The sequence below is a fragment of the Ailuropoda melanoleuca genome, chromosome 2 (genome assembly GCF_002007445.2).
Source record: "Ailuropoda melanoleuca isolate Jingjing chromosome 2, ASM200744v2, whole genome shotgun sequence".
Taxonomy (NCBI): Eukaryota; Metazoa; Chordata; class Mammalia; order Carnivora; family Ursidae; genus Ailuropoda; species Ailuropoda melanoleuca.
In genome coordinates, this window is record NC_048219.1 from 190,265,296 (window position 1) to 190,282,442 (window position 17,147).

The window sequence follows — 17,147 nt, forward strand, 5'->3', positions numbered from 1 at the left end:
CCCCCTTATGTCTGGTTGGAAATCAAGTCTGTCTTCCTTTCCTCTCGTGTTCATCCCTCATTCCCTCCACATTGCTCCCTGGGTCTCCCACCAGCGCTGCTGCTTCTCCCAGGTGATCTCCATGTCCAGCACCGCCCTCCTTCCTGCCCACCGCTTCCAGATGAATCTTCCAAACTACTGAGGGGAAAATGCAGTCAATCCTAATGATTCATAGATTCTGTATTTGTGAATTTGTCTGCTCGCTCAAATTTGTATAACCTCCAAATTGATATTCTCCTGACACTTCTACAGTCATTCTTGGACCTCTGCAGGGCAGAGAGAAAAACCAAGTCCACCTACTGGCATGATCCCAACGGAGGTGGAAAAGGGCAACACCTGCCTTCCTGTGTCAGCTCTCTTTCTGTAGACAAGCAAGTGTCCATTTCGTGGTCCGTTCAGTGCCGTGGTTTTCTTATTTTTGTGCTATTTCTTGATGATTTCACTACTTAAAATGGCGCCAGGCATCGTGTTGAAGGGCTGTCCAGTGTTCCTAAGTGCAGGAAGGCCGCGATGTGCCTGATGCAGAAAATACACGTGTTCGACTAGTGTCCTTCAGACATGAGTGATAGTGCTTTCTGCTGTGAGGTCCGTGTAATTAATCAACAATATATATTAAATAAAGTATCTTAAAAGAGAAACACACATAAAACAAGGTTACATATTGATCAGTTGATGAAAATGTGAACAGAGGCTCACGGGAACCTATCCTTGTATTTCCCATAGGGCAATGATTCACTAATTCAGCAACGGCAGTGAGTTTCTAGAATCTTAAGTGCTGTGCATAACGAGAATCAGACACACACACACACACACACACACGCACGTTGGAGTGTTTGGTGCTCCGTTTCATTTACGCGGTACTGATTTATACAGTCCAGCCCTTTTTTCCACTCCTAACGCGCCTCCTGATCATCTTCGCCACAAGATCTCTGTTCCAACCAATTACATTATTTTTTTCTGCCCAGAATTTGTTTCAGCCACTGCTCCTCCCCACTACTTCCACCTCCACACCTGTGAGGAATCCAAGTGCAAGCAGATGGATGGGCACGTGACCCAGGCCTGGCCAATCATGAACCCCCCTGCCTCCAGGACACCTGTGGGTAGTTGACAAACTGGCCCCGTGCAATTATTCCCTGGGATTTTTCACCCTTAATTAGAAAGAGTTAGTTTCTCATTTCTTTGGGGATCCTCCAACTGGGTGATGTAGGCTTGGAGTTTCTAGCTGCCAGGCTCCCCTACTTGCATCAGTGACACACATTTGCAGTAGAAGATAATGAGGCCAACAACAGAGAGAAGCACAAACAGAAGGAAAGAGAGTTGATCATCTGAGGCTGTCATTTTGCACCCCTGGATCCCGTTGTGCCTGAGGCTAGCCACTGCACTGTCTTTCCAAGTTATATAACCCGACACGACTGCTTTCTTATTTAAACTTCTCCGGATTGAATTTCTGTCTCTTGAGACCAGGCAGTCCTGAGTACTACACCCAGACATTTTTGATCTATCTGGAATGCATTCTAGTACTGTACTCTAAATCACGAGTTTCTCCCTAACTGGGATTTATTTTTGTGCAAAATTTAGTGTACCTGGATTTCCATCTGTAAATCTTCTCTGTAATATTTTTCGGTTCAAGTCCATTCCTATTTTGAATAGACGGTAAAAGAGGAAACTGGGAATTGGGAAGATTTGAAAAGAAGGAAGGAACACAGGAGCAGCAAGTTTGCAGGGAAGCCCTGGGAAGGAGAAAGGAAGCAGAGGCAGGTGACGCAGGCCTTAGAACTGCACTTCCGTGGGTCACATATAATCCATGTGGGTGCAGCCAAGTCTCAGTGCTCCGCTGTGTCTAAGACGTGCTGTGAGATAACCCTACTCAGCCTGTTTAGGGAGTGCCTATCCTCCTGTCGACATCGGCTAGTCACTTCTGTCCTTCAGCCTTTGCTTACACTGCCCCCCACCTGGAACACCCTTTACCCCAATCCTGGCTTAGTTATTCATCCTGTTCTTAGATCTACATTCATCTCTGCCAGGAATCCCCTTAACTGGGCTGAAGTCAGGTGTAAGTTTGAGGAAAGAGCTTGAGAAATAATAGGTCAAATAAGGTTACCCCCAATTTTTCCTTCTTAAACATCCAAGTGTCTCGATAGTGGCAGCCAACAACACGAAGTCATAAAAGCACAAATAAATGAATATTTGAATAAGCAACAAGACACCAAAGACAATATCTCGACATGATAAGCAACAGGGCAACATCAGTGTCTTCATCTCTCATGGAGATTAATGGGAGAGAGAAGTAATTTCTTTTCTAGCAAACCAAGATGATAAATGGAAATTAGGCTTTACTAATGTAAGCTGTACAGACTAAAAGTTGCAAGTGCCTAAGGTCTATGTTCAGCTTACACATGGTCCTGAATCCAGTCCTTAGCTTGATGCTGAGCACACAGTGGGAGTTCAGTAAATATTTGTTGGGTTAATAAATATTAACCCTATTTACTATAATATTTTAGAAGGAAGTATGGAACACAAAAATGGCACAAAACATAGAAGTGGCCACAAGGTGGACAGTCTGGTCCAGAAGGGTTTTATTGATGTATCTGTAGGATCTGAATCTTAAAAGAGGTGCGGGGGAGAGAAGGGAGTAGATCTTCTCCAGGAATTCTAGGCAGGAGGGATCCTCATTAGCAAAGTCACTGCATTGTGGAACTGCAAGTGATGTATTGAAATGTGGGGCACAGTCGGGGGGGGGGGTAACGCAAGATGATGCCGATAAAGTTCCCTGGCCGGGAGACTTCATGTGCCATACTAAGAATTTTGACAATGGAGAGCCTCTAAAGGATTCGGAGGAAAGAGAGTGAGAGAGAGCCATCACATGCACCTCGCATTTTAGTAAGAAGCCTTTGGCTTCCCTGATAAGGGTAGCCTGGATTGGTTCACGCATGGAGGCAGAGAGTCACGAGATTTTATCTTGATCCTCAAGAGCGCACTGGAGATGAAGGGAATGTCAAAAGCTGTTGTGGAAGTGAAATCAATAGAATTTGGTCATGAAGTCAGCATTTTGATGAGAGAAAAGGTAAAAGTCTAAAATGTCTCAACTGGTTTCACCAAAATAAGGAATGCAGGAAGAAGTGTTTGTAAGACAGGACGATGGGACCGTGTGTTTTATAGGGGACTGTACCATGCTGGATTACCCAGATGGATATATGCAATCATCAGCTGGCTCATTGACTAAATCTCTGGAGATCAGGAATGAAAATACAGATTTTGACTCAGCAGCATTAAAACTATGGGTGAGATTATCTGGAGGGAGGAGAGAAGTCAGCTAAGGACAGAGCTTGAACATCGAAGCACAAATCAAGGCAGAGTAACACATATGTCCCCACATTTGCATTCTTTATACTTTTGTGGGGGGCCGAGGGGCAAGGGCAGTGTACGTCACTGATATTAGTCACACAAACTACACAGACTATTTGAGAATAGGCTAAATATTTGTCCTTGTAAGTAATAAAATGCAGTGGCAGTGGGAACAGTTGGTTAACAGGGTTGGTAAAGACTTGGGAAATAGCGCCTCTTGTGTGATCTTCACACGGGTGTAAATTGGTACATCCTTCCCGTGGCAGAAACTATTGGTTGTCCCCAGTATCTATTTTCCCTTGTCTTCAAAGAATACGTGACTTTTAACTGAACATAAGGGCATCCCAGAAAAAAAAGTCTACATTCCCAGTCTGCCCTGTAGCTAGATGTAGCCACATGACCAAATTCTGGCCAATAGATGTCACTGGAAGTGGTGAGTGTGACTTCACAGTAGAGCCCTTTGGAGTTGGACCCTTCTTGCCTCTTCCTTCTTCCTGCTCGCTGGAATGCAGATTCAATGGCGAGAATTTAAGCAGCCACCTCACACCATGCAGAAGAAGCCTAGTTCTGAAGATGATGGAGTACCAAAATGGTGCCTGGTCCCCTGGGTCATAAACTGCCTGTATTCTACGTAACCCTCTGTCTTGTGCAAGCCATCTTGTTGGGTGTTCTCTTGAAGTCAACTGATCCTAATCCATACCGATCTGCTTCCCAAAGGCAGTTTGGCAATATTTAGTCAAGTGGTGTGTGTGTCCTTTATCCTACCACTCCACCTCAGGGGATTTACCTTCAGGAGATAATTACCCACATTTGAAATGACATATAAACTGGATGTTCATCACAACATTGTTTATAATAACCAAAAAGTAAGATGGGGCAAATTAAAAGTCCTTCAGTAGAAAATTGGTTGAATAAATTATGTATACTTCTGTATAAGGGAACACTGTGAAGCCACTAGAAATGATGCTATATTTAGACATTGCATGAATAGATGTCTATGACAGAATAAAAGGAGAGTTCACAAATGAGCATGTTTACTATTACCCCGTTCATGTAAAACTGATTTATATACACACATGCGCACACACACACATACACACACACACATTAATCTGTGTTTGTAGAGTCTGAAGAATGTTTGGAGAGTGTAAAATATGCTTAATACATGGAAATGGGATTGGATTTTAGATTTTGGTTTCTTTTTAACTTACCCGCCGTGCTTTATATTATTATTTGAACTGTTTGCAATCAGCTTTATTGCGGTTATAAAAACTGTAAGGGTTTTTTGATGTTTTAAAATGTTCTCTTTAAACAATTAGTATCATTAAGAAAGTAATATGGGGAGTTATTGCCAGCAAACTGTTCAGGAAGAGGTGCGGTCATTGTTGCTAAAAGCCGAATAAATGAAAACACACTCCAGGAAAACTGACTCAGCTTTTGGTGGGTCATCTATAGTAGGTGGAGACATCCTAACTGGCAGATTTTTAAGCTCTCTACTGAAAAAATAATTGGGGCTTAGTTGATTACCTCCTTAATGGAGAATATATTTCAATTCTTACATTTTAGTTTTTATAGATCTGGGGAGTTGGGGTGGGGAAAGGAAATATATTTATGGTTTCAGCGTAAACTTCAGTCATTTAGGACTCCTTGTTTTTATTTTTTCTTTAGAAATGTATCTATAGTAATTTTTAGTAAACCTAGCAAGATATTTATTTATGCACATGGTATAGGAACACTTAACGTCATGGAAGTTTGGGGTTTTTAAAGATGGGCTCCTACCCCAGAGTAACTCTATACAGTTTATCTCCCCCACCCCAATCTTGGCTTATTTATGATATTTTATGTTTTATGTCATTTTGTTTTTTGGCATGAAAAGCTTAGTTTATTTACAAAGAAATGCAATGCACTTATGCAATTAATAGCAGTTAAATGCAAATAGAATAGTGGAGCTCCCTAAAGAGGTAAGGCGAACTTTAATCTATTTATTATAGACCTGTTCTCAGTAGTTACCTCCCAATTTTACAATTCTAAAACATATCACCTCTTTTGCTTGTTTGTTTTTTGAGGGATTGCCTGCCACTGTGACTGGAAATAGGCTGAAGCCCAGTCTGCAGAAGTTTTAGCCCTTTTGTGGAGTTTAATCTTTTTCTCTTTTATGGCCATTTCAGTAACACTGCAGGACAATCCCTTCTTCATTTTCATCATGTTGATTTCCCCAGCACTTGCCCTTACTTAGCATTTCAAAAAAGAAGAAAAGCAGCAGGCAGTCATTATTTGGTCCCCCCCCCTTCTCTTTAGCTCTCTCAGCTGTAAAATCAGAAGATGTGGCTGAATTGCAGTCTTAATTTTTAAATTATTTAATATGCTTAAATATGATTAAAGTACTTAATTTTACTTAACAGAAAATAGTCTGCGCATTCACAGAAAAGTGCTTTTCTGCTATTTTCATCACAATAAGAATTTCTCGGTTGTTTAGCTTTCCATTGCTTGGTATCTCGAGTTTATTCTTTTTGACTTTTAAATGAAATACGTAAATGCATAATGAGTGTACATACTAAGCTTTGTTTAAATAGAAGTAAATTAATGCAAAGTAAATCTAAATGTTTATGAATATAAATCTATAAATAGAAATGTTACTTGAATATTGTAGCTTCCAAAGTATAACTTTATGCAGTTTATATCCCACATATTGAAGACCTCTAAAACCTGGAAAACTTACTGTCATTTCCCACAATATCATCTACTGGAAAAATCTCTGACCTCTCTTGATTTGATTTCTGCCATTTTCTGGCTATATGCTGTTGAATAAGTTAGTGTGTTAATTTATTCAATAATTCATTCAGCAAGCACTTACGGATATCAACTCTGTCTTTCACCATGGGCTTTCTGAAGGCTACAAGAAAGTCTCCAACGAAGACTTGGAGATTGTCTTAGGGGGCAGTAATAGTCACAAGAGATAAACAAATAGTTATAGTTCCGTGGGCTAGATACATAGCCAGTAGATACCATGAAGCTTGAGTGGAACTGGGGCCATAGAAGATGAGGGGATTCTAGGCCATCCTGTGCAAAGACAGGGAGACATGACAAGGCAAGGAATCCTTAGAGAACCTAACCTTAGAAATCAGAGAGGATTCTGGAAAGGGAAGGAATGAAGGGAAGAAGTCAAATGCTGCAGAGTATAGTAAAATAAAGATGCAGGGTGGGTTGCCCTTTGATAACAGAGCTGGGAGGACCCTGGTAACATTTGTAAGATGAATTCAGTGACATAACGGGTGTGAATGAAAAAGGAGGAAATAAAGACAAGACAAGTGGACATTTTTCCAAGAAACTTGTTTGTAAAGGGAAGGATCAGAGAAGACTGAAATTGTAGGGAAAGCATGGCCAAAGGGATTGTAGAGCTGTTAGGAAGGAGAGGTTTGAGCGTGTTTAAGCCTAAAAGGAAGGAGCCAATGGAAAAGGAGAAGATGACAAAACAGGAGCAAGGGGGCGTGGTATATAATTCAAGGAAGATGAGCTTCCATGTCAGACAGACCTAAAGTAAATCTCGGTAGTTGTGTGACTTTGGCCTCTGAAACTCACTGTTCTCTACTGTACAATGATAACCTGATACGTGCATGAAGTTTCTTCATTCATTCATGTAATTCACTATGATGGCAGATACTGGACATGCAGAGAAGACACATGTCCTCACTTTCTAGGATGTTACAGACTGGTGGATGTAGTTGTGAACAGTAGAAATAAATCCAAGAGATATTTAGGAGGCTGAAAAATTGTTTTGAAGACTCGGTTACTCTTTGGATCTGGGGTAAGAGAGAACCTTATACAGTAGACAGAGGGTTGGGGCATGTTGTCCTGTTTGGCTCAGTCCTACAGAAGTCCTCCTCTTCCATGGTTGAGGAGTCTGTCCTGCTCTCGGCAGATGTTCATGAGAACACATGTAGCCGCAGTTGCCACTGACAGCCAAGTCTGTGACCATACAGGAACAGGAGCTTAGCTGCAGCCAGTTATGCCTCAGCTCCAGAAAGCAGAACAATGGAAAAACCTAGGTCCCTGATGACATGATTGAACCGCTGATCACACTGTGCCTGAGCCTTCCCTCTCCCTAGACTCCCATTTCAGCCTGCTAGTCAGGCTTTCCAGATAAATGTAGCCAAAAGCACCTTAATAGTTAGAGGTTGAGAGGAGAATAAAGTGAAGTATGTAAAACACCCAGTGTTTCAATAGGATAAACTCAATTTCTGCTAATTATTACTATTAATTAATTAATTAATACTATTATTGATACCCAGGTTCTTTGGCAAATGGCAAACTATATAGGGCCAGATAGGAAATATTTTGCGCCACATAGTCTATATTGTATATTCTTCTTTGTGTTTTTGTTTTTTCTTTTTTGAAAATGTAGGAACCATTCTTGCCTAAGCTGTGGGCATAGCTGGCCTATTGGCTCAAGTTTGCCAACCCCTTGTAATGCCATTCACTGACAAAAGAACCCAGGATGAGGAGGTTTAGAGAAGATAATGGAATTCTGTTTTAAATATATTAAGGCAGCATATCCAGGTAGAGATGCTCATTAAGCCAAGAGATCTGGGCTGGAGATATAAATGGTGAATCATTAGCATATAGATGGTAGAAAGCCAAGGAAGTCAGGGGTGGATTAGAACACCCAGGAAGACTGCGTAGTCTATGAGTAAGATAAGGAAAAAGCTACGGAAGAACCTATAAAAAGTCCTTTAGTCCAAGACTGGAGTGAGGGTCCCAGTTCCACACAGGTTAACCAGGAGCCCAACAAGAAGGAAACCAGTCTCAGTGCAATGGTTTATGTGCTGTGATGGACCCTGTAAGCACACACAGAGAGGCCTCTAACCAGCATGAGCTTGAAAAGGGAGCTCAGAATGTCATGCCTCAACAGTCTTGTGAGATGCCTGGGGATTAGCCAAGGATCCCAGGCAGATGGAACACCCTATGCAAAAGCACAGAGGAGTGGGAGACAAATACTAGTGCTGGTGTGTAGGTAGACCGAAGTGTAACATCAGACACAGGCTGGAGAGATGAGAAGGGCCAGATCGGGAATGTTTTGTATGCAACGCCAGTGCTTTGAAAGGGATGGGGGGGGGTCTCTGAAAGAGTTTTGGGCAGAGGATTGATAAGATCATGGTGATGTCTTAGAAGCCTGGAAGCGGCATCCTAGCCGCAAACGTGTGAAGGTTGACTTCCAGGAGGGTAGCATGGGGAGGAAGGGGTGGAGAACAGAAAACCTCTGTTCCTGACCAAGCGGAAAGCATTTAAAGTGTTTAATCAGTAATGTGCTGGGAGAGGCTTTACAACTGACTGGGGGGGGGGTCCTGATTTGTGGCAATTGCCAATTTTTGTGTGTAAATATTTCTATCATGCCCAAACCAAGGCAAGTAGTAGGAATACAGAGAAAGCGTGGGTTAAGAGAGAGATTTAGGAGTTGAGAGTTGGTGACCGGTTGAATGAAGGGTGAAGAAGTACAGGCTCTTTTAGATTTCTGTTTAATGAGATGGTGACTGGTATATCACAGAAATGGGGACAATGAAGAAATAAGCAAGTCTATATGGTCCCTCTCCCCCTGCTAGAATATAAACTCCACGGACACAGGGACTTTTCATTATTTCGTACACTGCTGTATCCCTAGCACCCAGAACAGTTCATGGCACATGGTTATGTTCAATAAATATTTGTTAAATGAATGAATGAGTGTTTCGCCATTAAACCACTAGAGATCACTACTGGTTTAAGCCGTGTCCCCGAAGCAGTGTGGAGTCCTTGTACAGTGGGCTGAAAAGTGATGGGATGAGGAATTCAAGACAATGCATAGACTACACCTGGAAAAGGCCCCTCTGAAGAGCAGGAGATGGGTTGGACAGCAGCCAACTGGAGGAAATTGTACATTACTTTGTCTCCGGAAGAAAGAATCTTAGCATGTAGCTTGAGGACTGGCCCCAGGGGAGTGGATGAGAGCTGTGGGGCCAAGACCTCACATTAAAATCATGGCCCAAATAAAAAGTGAAGAGCTGAGCCTGCAGCAGAGGGAAGGAGGGGGAAGAGATATGGAGTGCTAAATATCAAAAATTCAACCAAGTCAATTTTGAAGATCTAATAGACTTTACTAATCAATTCATGCATCAGGCAGCATCCCATCTAGCAAGTAGAGGAGATCCAAGGAGCTATACAGCATGGAAGGATTTTACAGGCAGAAATGGGGGGAGACAATTAACAAGAGAAAGGAAAGGTTTATTTCAGGCAAGGTCCCCTTCCCTTAGGGGGGTCTTAGTTGGTGATTACCTCATCTTCCTTTGGGGAGGAGGAGGGAGGAGGCCCAGGTGACAGGTTACCTCATTTGTGCCTGACTGGTTAAGACCACGTGTGGGNGGGGGGGGGGGGGGGGGGTGTTGGGGGGGGAGGTGAAACTGCGGTTAGGTTTAGTAGTAAGCTCTGGTTTGGTGACTTGACCGGGCCTAAGAGACTTCACTTTGCCCTTGTGGTTTTCTTTTGAACAGGATATAAGGTGAGTTCTGTCAAGGTCAGAAGTCAGGGACTGGAACCAGAAAAATCTAGATTGTGTAGCTTGTCAGATGCTTATGAATGATTTTTGCTTGATTCCAATGTAACTTAAACAGAAAGGACCATGGGATGCTTGGCTAGCTGTTAAACTTAAACCTGAAAATGGAACCTAATCTATATTGACAAGAAAATTTGCCAATGTTTTGCACTGTGGCCATTAATGTAACTTGGGAAAGAACTTATTTGGGGGTGGGGGGGGCGGAGAACTTTTTGAATCAAGTGTGTTTCATTTAAACTTTTTCAAGAAAATTCTTTTTCTGCCCAAGAGAACATTTCATAAATCATTTTAATGGCTGTACCTAATATAAATATTTTTAGGCATTATTTTATTTTAAATTGTACATTTGGAAGGTTACACTATCACACCAGACTGTAGGCCACACAAAACCTTAAATTTGATTGAGGACTTCTTGAATTTTCTTATCTTGTTTTCCCTTCAAGATCTGCTTTCGCTGCTCAAATCAGCTTCACTCATTGCCTTCGGGGAGTTTCCCAAGATCAGGCTTTGAGATGCAAGGCCCTAGGATTTTAAATTTCAAAAGCCCAATTGGGTGGGGGATGGGCACCCGAAGGTTTTGGCACAGACAGCAGTTAGAATATAAGTGCTCCTTTCTCCGTTCTCCAACTGAGGAAACCTCTCCAATGGCAGAGGGAAACGAGATTCGGAGAGGATGGAAAGAAGAGTTAGATGCTGCTGGTTCACCTGAAGAGAGCCCTGGGCCATTTCCTTCTAAGCTGGTTTGGGGGTGAAGGTCAAAAACCCAGTACACCCAGTACACTCCCCAGGTAGACTGAAGTTCCAGGAGCTGAGCAGACCTTTGCCCTCCTCCTTCCCACCAGGTGAGGAATAAGAGAGGCAGGTGAATAGGAGAGCCTGCTTAGAGGTCTCAGAGGCCTCCCACCCCAGCAGGTGGCCAGAGAAGGTGCTGTTCAGACAGGCCTCTGACAGCCTCCCAGCCACCTTGGTCATAGGGCACCTTCTTCGGCAGGCCACCATTTGGGGGGGAAGTGTTGCCACAAGGGGTCCAGGAAGAGACTGCTACAGCCCTTACCTGTTTCCTGCGTTGTGATAACCCAAGAACAGATGGGATGGAGGGCATCTCATGTGTTGCTGGCTCTTCAGTAGTGGCACTGAGGTCTCACTGCTCCCCAGGAACTGGGGACTCAGCCTCAGTAGAGAGGAGGGAGGTGCCACAGGGATTGAGATTAGGTTTAGGAAACACATTCTCTTGGGGTCAGGATGGACAGAGATGCTTTTCCCTGCTTACTCTGTTCATTTAACCGTGTGCATTTATTACCTATTCAGAAATAAAATAATATTCACTCAATATTCACTTAGAGAAAAAATTTTATTTCTTGCATGTGTGTTAAGCAAGTGAGGGTCCTATTTACTACATTGTTATAACAATATAGATTCTAAGTAATTAAAGCCATATATTCGTTTTACAAGCCAACATAAATAATTGTTTTATATTACTTTGCATTCATGTTCTGGCTGTACAGATAGGATCTTCTTAAACAAGACTTACCATTTTTTACACTACCCTCTTCTATACACAAACAGTTGGCTGGCTCACTGCTTTCCAAGTTGTAGGGACACAGTAAATATTTATTTGATTGATAAATGTATTGACTCAAGTAAATGGATATGTGACCATCACTACAGACCCTTTGAAGATTTGATTCAAATCATTTTGGAAGTTTGACCCTGTATTGAGGGCAAATTGTTTTCCAGAGAGACTAGGGAACATTTCTTTATCCAGCAAGTCATTTAAATAGCAGACAAACAAGACCTTTTACAGACTGTGATGACACCAAGAAAGTGACTCAAACTAAGTCTGAAGAATGAGTTTTTCAGGAGGACAAGGCAGGGGAGGACACTCGGCACTGGGCATGTGTGTGCAAATGAATGGCGGTATAATCCAAACATGGCGCACACAACTCGCTGTGGTGATGACGAGAAATGATACTGGCCAGGGAGACGGGATGCTGAGCATCCAGAGGCCAATTTCTCATTGCGTTTGCTAGCATCTCCCACGTGGAAGATGCATTGAGCTCCAGACAAGATCTTCCAAGGGGCTGGCTATTACAGAGCATACAGACTTGAAAACAAATACATGAGTGAATATCAAAGCGCTTGAAGAAAGTGTCTGAAATTGCCTTTTTGCTCTTATTCTCCCTTACAATCTGCAATTTAGCAGGAAAGTCTGTTAGATGTAATCCTGGAGTTACGAGATATGATACAGGTACCATTTATCTCCAGTGAGCAACTCAGCTTTAGGGTCGGTTGCTAGAAAGGGATTTTGCTTAGCACCTGCTTGTTTGGAAGGGTTACATGGGGCATGTTGGGTGAGAAGCAAAGCAGTTTACTGGCTCTTCTCACCATCTGGCTTCGGAAGGGCTCAAATGACACCTGCTCCAAACACCCTATTTAATATGGAACCCCCAGCCCAGGCTCAGAACTCCCTGTCTGGCTTTCCTAGTTTGTTTTGCTTCACAGCATTTTTTTTTTTAAGAATTTATTAGAGCATGTGCGTGTAAGAGAGCGAGAGAGAGAGAATGCAAGCAGGGGCAGGGTGAAAGGGAGAAGCAGACTCCCTGCTTGGTAGGGAGCCTGACTTGGGGCTCGATCCCAGGACCCTGTCATAACCTGAGCCAAAGGCAGATGCTTAACCAACTGAGCCACCCAGGTGCCCCTCTTCACAGCAATCATCTTACATTCTAACACACTATGAAATATATTTACCTGTTTTGTTTACTGTCCAACTGCCCCCCCACGCACCCCCATGGAAGGCAAGCTCCATGGGCACAGGGCTTTGTCGGTGTTGCTAGAACAGTGCGATACCCTATGTGCTTGTGGAATGGGGAGAGCGTGAGATGCTGTGACTTCTCAGTGCATCCATCATACCCCCACCCAAAGTAAGTGAAAAACCCACCCAGTGCCAAATCTTCATTATTTGAGGATTAACACATTAGGTTTGTAAACAGCACTGCTTCCCTGCATATTGTGGACAAGGTGAGGTTAAGGCTTTCCATCATTCCAGTGAGGCAACGTGTTGAACAAATTTAGAAGCTTTGGGGTCACGTAGACCAGGATTCAAATCCCACTGAGCGGTGAATGAGATAGGGCCAGTTCTTCATCTGTAAAATGTACAACGATGCTAACCTCCCAGGGTTGTTGTAAAGATTAAATGGGAAAAAGTCCAAAGCACACTGCCCATGGCACGTGGTAGGCACTTGAAAACATCTGCTATTATTTTATCATTATCATTTGAAGAACTGTACTAGTCTGCTAGGGCTGCTGTAACAAAACACCACAAACTGGGTGGCTTAAAAAAACAGAACCTTTTTTCTCATAGTTTTGGAGGCTAGAAGTCCAAGATCGAGATATTGGCAGGTTTGGTGTCTTGTGAGGCCTCTCTCCTGGCCTTGCACATGGCCGCCTTCTCACTGGGGCCTCATGTGGTCTTTCCTCTGAAAACGTGTGTCCCATTGTCTTTTCCTCTTTTTATTAAGGACATCAGTCAGACTGGACCCACCCTTATGACCTCATTTACCTGTTTAACCTTTACCTGTTCAAAGGGCCTGTCCCCAGGTGAGGGCTTCAGCATAGGAATTTTGGAGGGACACAATTCAGGCCATAACAGAAGGTGAGGAAGGTTTTGACAACGTACGTCCAACCTTGATATACTGGATAATTAAGTTGTCTTTAATTCCCAGAAACAAAGGGACTTTGGTGACTAGGTTTTGACTAGCAGATGGGTGCTGAGAAGGGACAAGATCGAAGTTTTCAGTAGCAGCTGTTTATTTTACAAACAAGAAGGAAGGAAGCCATAGGGAGGGGGAAAACGTTCCATGTGCAGAGAGCCTAAAGACTCCTTCCTGAGTGTCTGGACTGTACCTGAGGATGTGTTTGAAGGAGCAGTAATACGGAATGGGTGAGTCACCAGAGGAGAGAGAACTAGCAGAGGCTGTTGAGAGAAAACTGAGAGAGAGAGAGAGAGAAGGCGACCGTATTTCTGATCGCAAATGTTTGCCTCATCAAGAGAGAAACTGTCCATTTCTCCACCAGTTGGATCTACGTCGCCTCCTTCCCTGCAGGGAATTAGGCACATGCAGACGTGCTTCTAACCAGACCCCCGAGAAAGTTGGGGAAATTTTTAAAAACAAATTTTCTACCAGCAGATTACTATTTTGGTACCGGAAGCAAAAGCAAAAACACTTTCGAGCTGTAAAGAGCAAGAAGGCGGCTGCAAGCTGAAGGCACGTACATCCCGTGATGGGATCCGTGAACTGGAGCCATAGACACCTGGGCCTTCTACCTGCTTGGTCACTGTTTCTGCCCTTACTTGGGAAGGTTTTGGAGAGAGGATTCCAGATTGTATTATTTTTCCTGGGCATTGTTCCAGAAGATAATATTGTACTAATACAAAAACAAAATTCTAAAAAGCAATTGCATCTGTGTTTAGAGGGTTTTTTGTTTTTTGGTTTGGTTTGATCTTATTGTTTATAGAATACTTTGAATTTCTTTTTTTTAAAGATTTTATTTATTTGTCAGAGAGAGAGGCGGGGGGCAGCAGAGGCAGACAGAGAAGCAGGCTCCCCGCTGAGCAGGGAGCCCCATGCAGGACTTGATCCCAGGACCCTGGGATCATGACCTGAGCTGAAGGCAGACCCTTCACCGACTGAGCCACACAGGCATCTCGAATACTTTGAATTTCTCGTGAGATTTTCTGCACGCCCATCTGGCAGGCATATTTCGTGTTTTGGGATCAGGCCTCTGCAGAGTGCGTGCTGGAACCGACTGGTGTAGCCCTCACTCACACTGTCTCTCTGCACTTGGGAAGGAGCCTGCCATCTCCAGCCTGAGGACGCTGTGGCTTTCACCAAGCTCTTCACCTAGAGCTGCAAGAGCGATCTGTGCTGCTTCTAAACCTAGGGAACTGCATCTGTATTTTTGACCTCTTACGTAAATAAATTCCAGTGATAATTTGATAGAACAGGAAAGTCAAAACCTATGCAGTGCTCTGCTAAGCACATTTATATGTATCATTTCATTTTAATCCTCCCAGAAGATGTGACTGATATGAGCGAGCAGGCAGAGATTATGAGACGGGCCCAAGGTCGCCCAGATACTAAGTCCTAGCACTGGAATGTCCCTCTGGGTTCAAAACAACTGCTTGGACACCCTTGACATTGTGCCTTCACATTGTAGGAACACAGTGACATCCCACCCACTTTGGTGTGACGTATGTTTAATCCTCTTATTGCCAATATGACTTTTTTCTCCTGGATCGTAAGGACTCGTGGGATTTTGCCTGTTTTCCATTTTTTTAAAAAACAATTTATTATTTTTTCTTTTTGGGGGGGGAGGGGAGGAGCTGGGAAAGGGAGACAATCTTCCTTCTTTTTTTTTTTTTTAAGATTTTATTTATTTACTTGACAGAGATAGAGACAGCCAGCGAGAGAGGGAACAAGCAGGGGGAGTGGGAGAGGAAGAAGCAGGCTCATAGCACAGGAGCCTGATGTGGGGCTCGATCCCATAACGCCGGGATCACGCCCTGAGCCGAAGGCAGATGCTTAACCGCTGTGCCACCCAGGCGCCCCAAGGGAGACAATCTTAAGCAGGCTCCAGGGCCAGCATTGAGCCCGATGCTTGGCTCAATCCCAGGACCCCGAGATCATGACCTGAGCTGAAATCAAGAGCTGGATGCTGAACTGATTGAGGCAGCTGGCGTCCTGCCCATTTTCTTTTGCAAAATACTTTTTTTTTTTTTTTAAGATTTTATTTTGGGGCACCTGGGTGGCTCAGTCAGTTAAGCGTCCTCCTTTGGCTCAGGTCATGATCCCAGCGTCCTGGGATCTAGCCCTACTTTGGGCTCTCTGCTCAGCAGGGAGCCTGCTTCCCTCCCTCCCTCTGCCTGCTGCTCCCCCTGCTTGTGCTCCCTCTCTCTCTGTGTGTCAAATAAATAAATAAATTTTATTTGACACACAGAGAGAGAGAACACCAGTAGGCAGAGCAGTAATCAGAGGGAGAGGGAGAAGCGGGCTCCCCACTAAGCAGGGAGCCAGATGTGGGGCTCAATCCCAGGACCGTGGGATCATGACCTGAGCCAAAGGCAGACTATCTCAACCAACTGAGCCACCCAGGTGCCCCTCTTTTGCAAAGATTCTTATCATTAGTGTGTGTGGTTTTCTTACATATCCTCCTTGTGCAAAATCTTATGCAAGTTTTGCTTTCAGAAAATCTAATGTGATATATATTCTGTCTGGTGTGTAATCACCCAGGTCTTTATTCAAGGTAAGGAGAAAATTACAGTCATTGTGAATTCTGTAGGACCTCCAATCTGCTTTTCTGTAGTAGAATGTTTTTCTATAAAGAATGCTGCTTAAATTTGCACTTCTGGATCTCAAAACCAAGTTGCGGAAGCAAAACTAAAAGCTACAACCTCTGTAGTGAATCATTGAGTTAAAATAACAGCTTCTAATCAGTCAGAATCTGGAATTCTGATTCCAAGATTTCAGCAAGAGAATAGGATGATATTAAAAGCATGTATAATTAAAGAACAAACAAACTCTTGAACTCAGAGCACAAAGGGGTGGTGGCCAGAGGGGAGGAAGGTGGAGGGGTGGGTGAAATAGGTGAAGGGGATTAAGAGGTACAAATTTCCAGTATTACAATAAATGAATCACAGAGCTGAAAAAGTACAGCATATGGTATATAGTCAATAATATTGGAATAATGTTGTATGATGACAGATGGTAACTCATTTGGTGAGCATTGCATAATGTTTAAAATGGCACTATGTTGTGCACCTGAAACTAATAAAATATTATGTCATCTACCCTTCAATAATAATTAATAAAAAAAAGCGTGTATCATCATACTCAGTGTGTACTATCCCTGGTTCCTGTACCATTTTCTAAAATGAAAATGGTATTTTTTATTATTCTTAAAGTAATACATTTCACATTATTACCTTTTGCATTTATTATATTAATTTATCTAGATTTTATTTTGAATGTATTTGGAGTTAGGGGTTTAAATTTATTTCTTCTAGGGGCATCTGGGTGGCTCAGTTGGTTAAGTGGCTGCCTTCAGCTCAGGTCATGATCTGGGGTCCTGGGATTGAGCGTCACATCAGGCTCCCTGCACAGCAGGGAGTCTGCTTCTCCCT

General features: G+C 43.2%; 1 protein-coding gene across 1 annotated transcript in view; it reads left to right on the top strand.

Moving 5' to 3' along the window:
• Positions 1–17,147, top strand: part of FBXO36 (F-box protein 36) — an 85,243-nt gene that overhangs the window by 22,296 nt on the left and 45,800 nt on the right. The window lies entirely within an intron of this gene.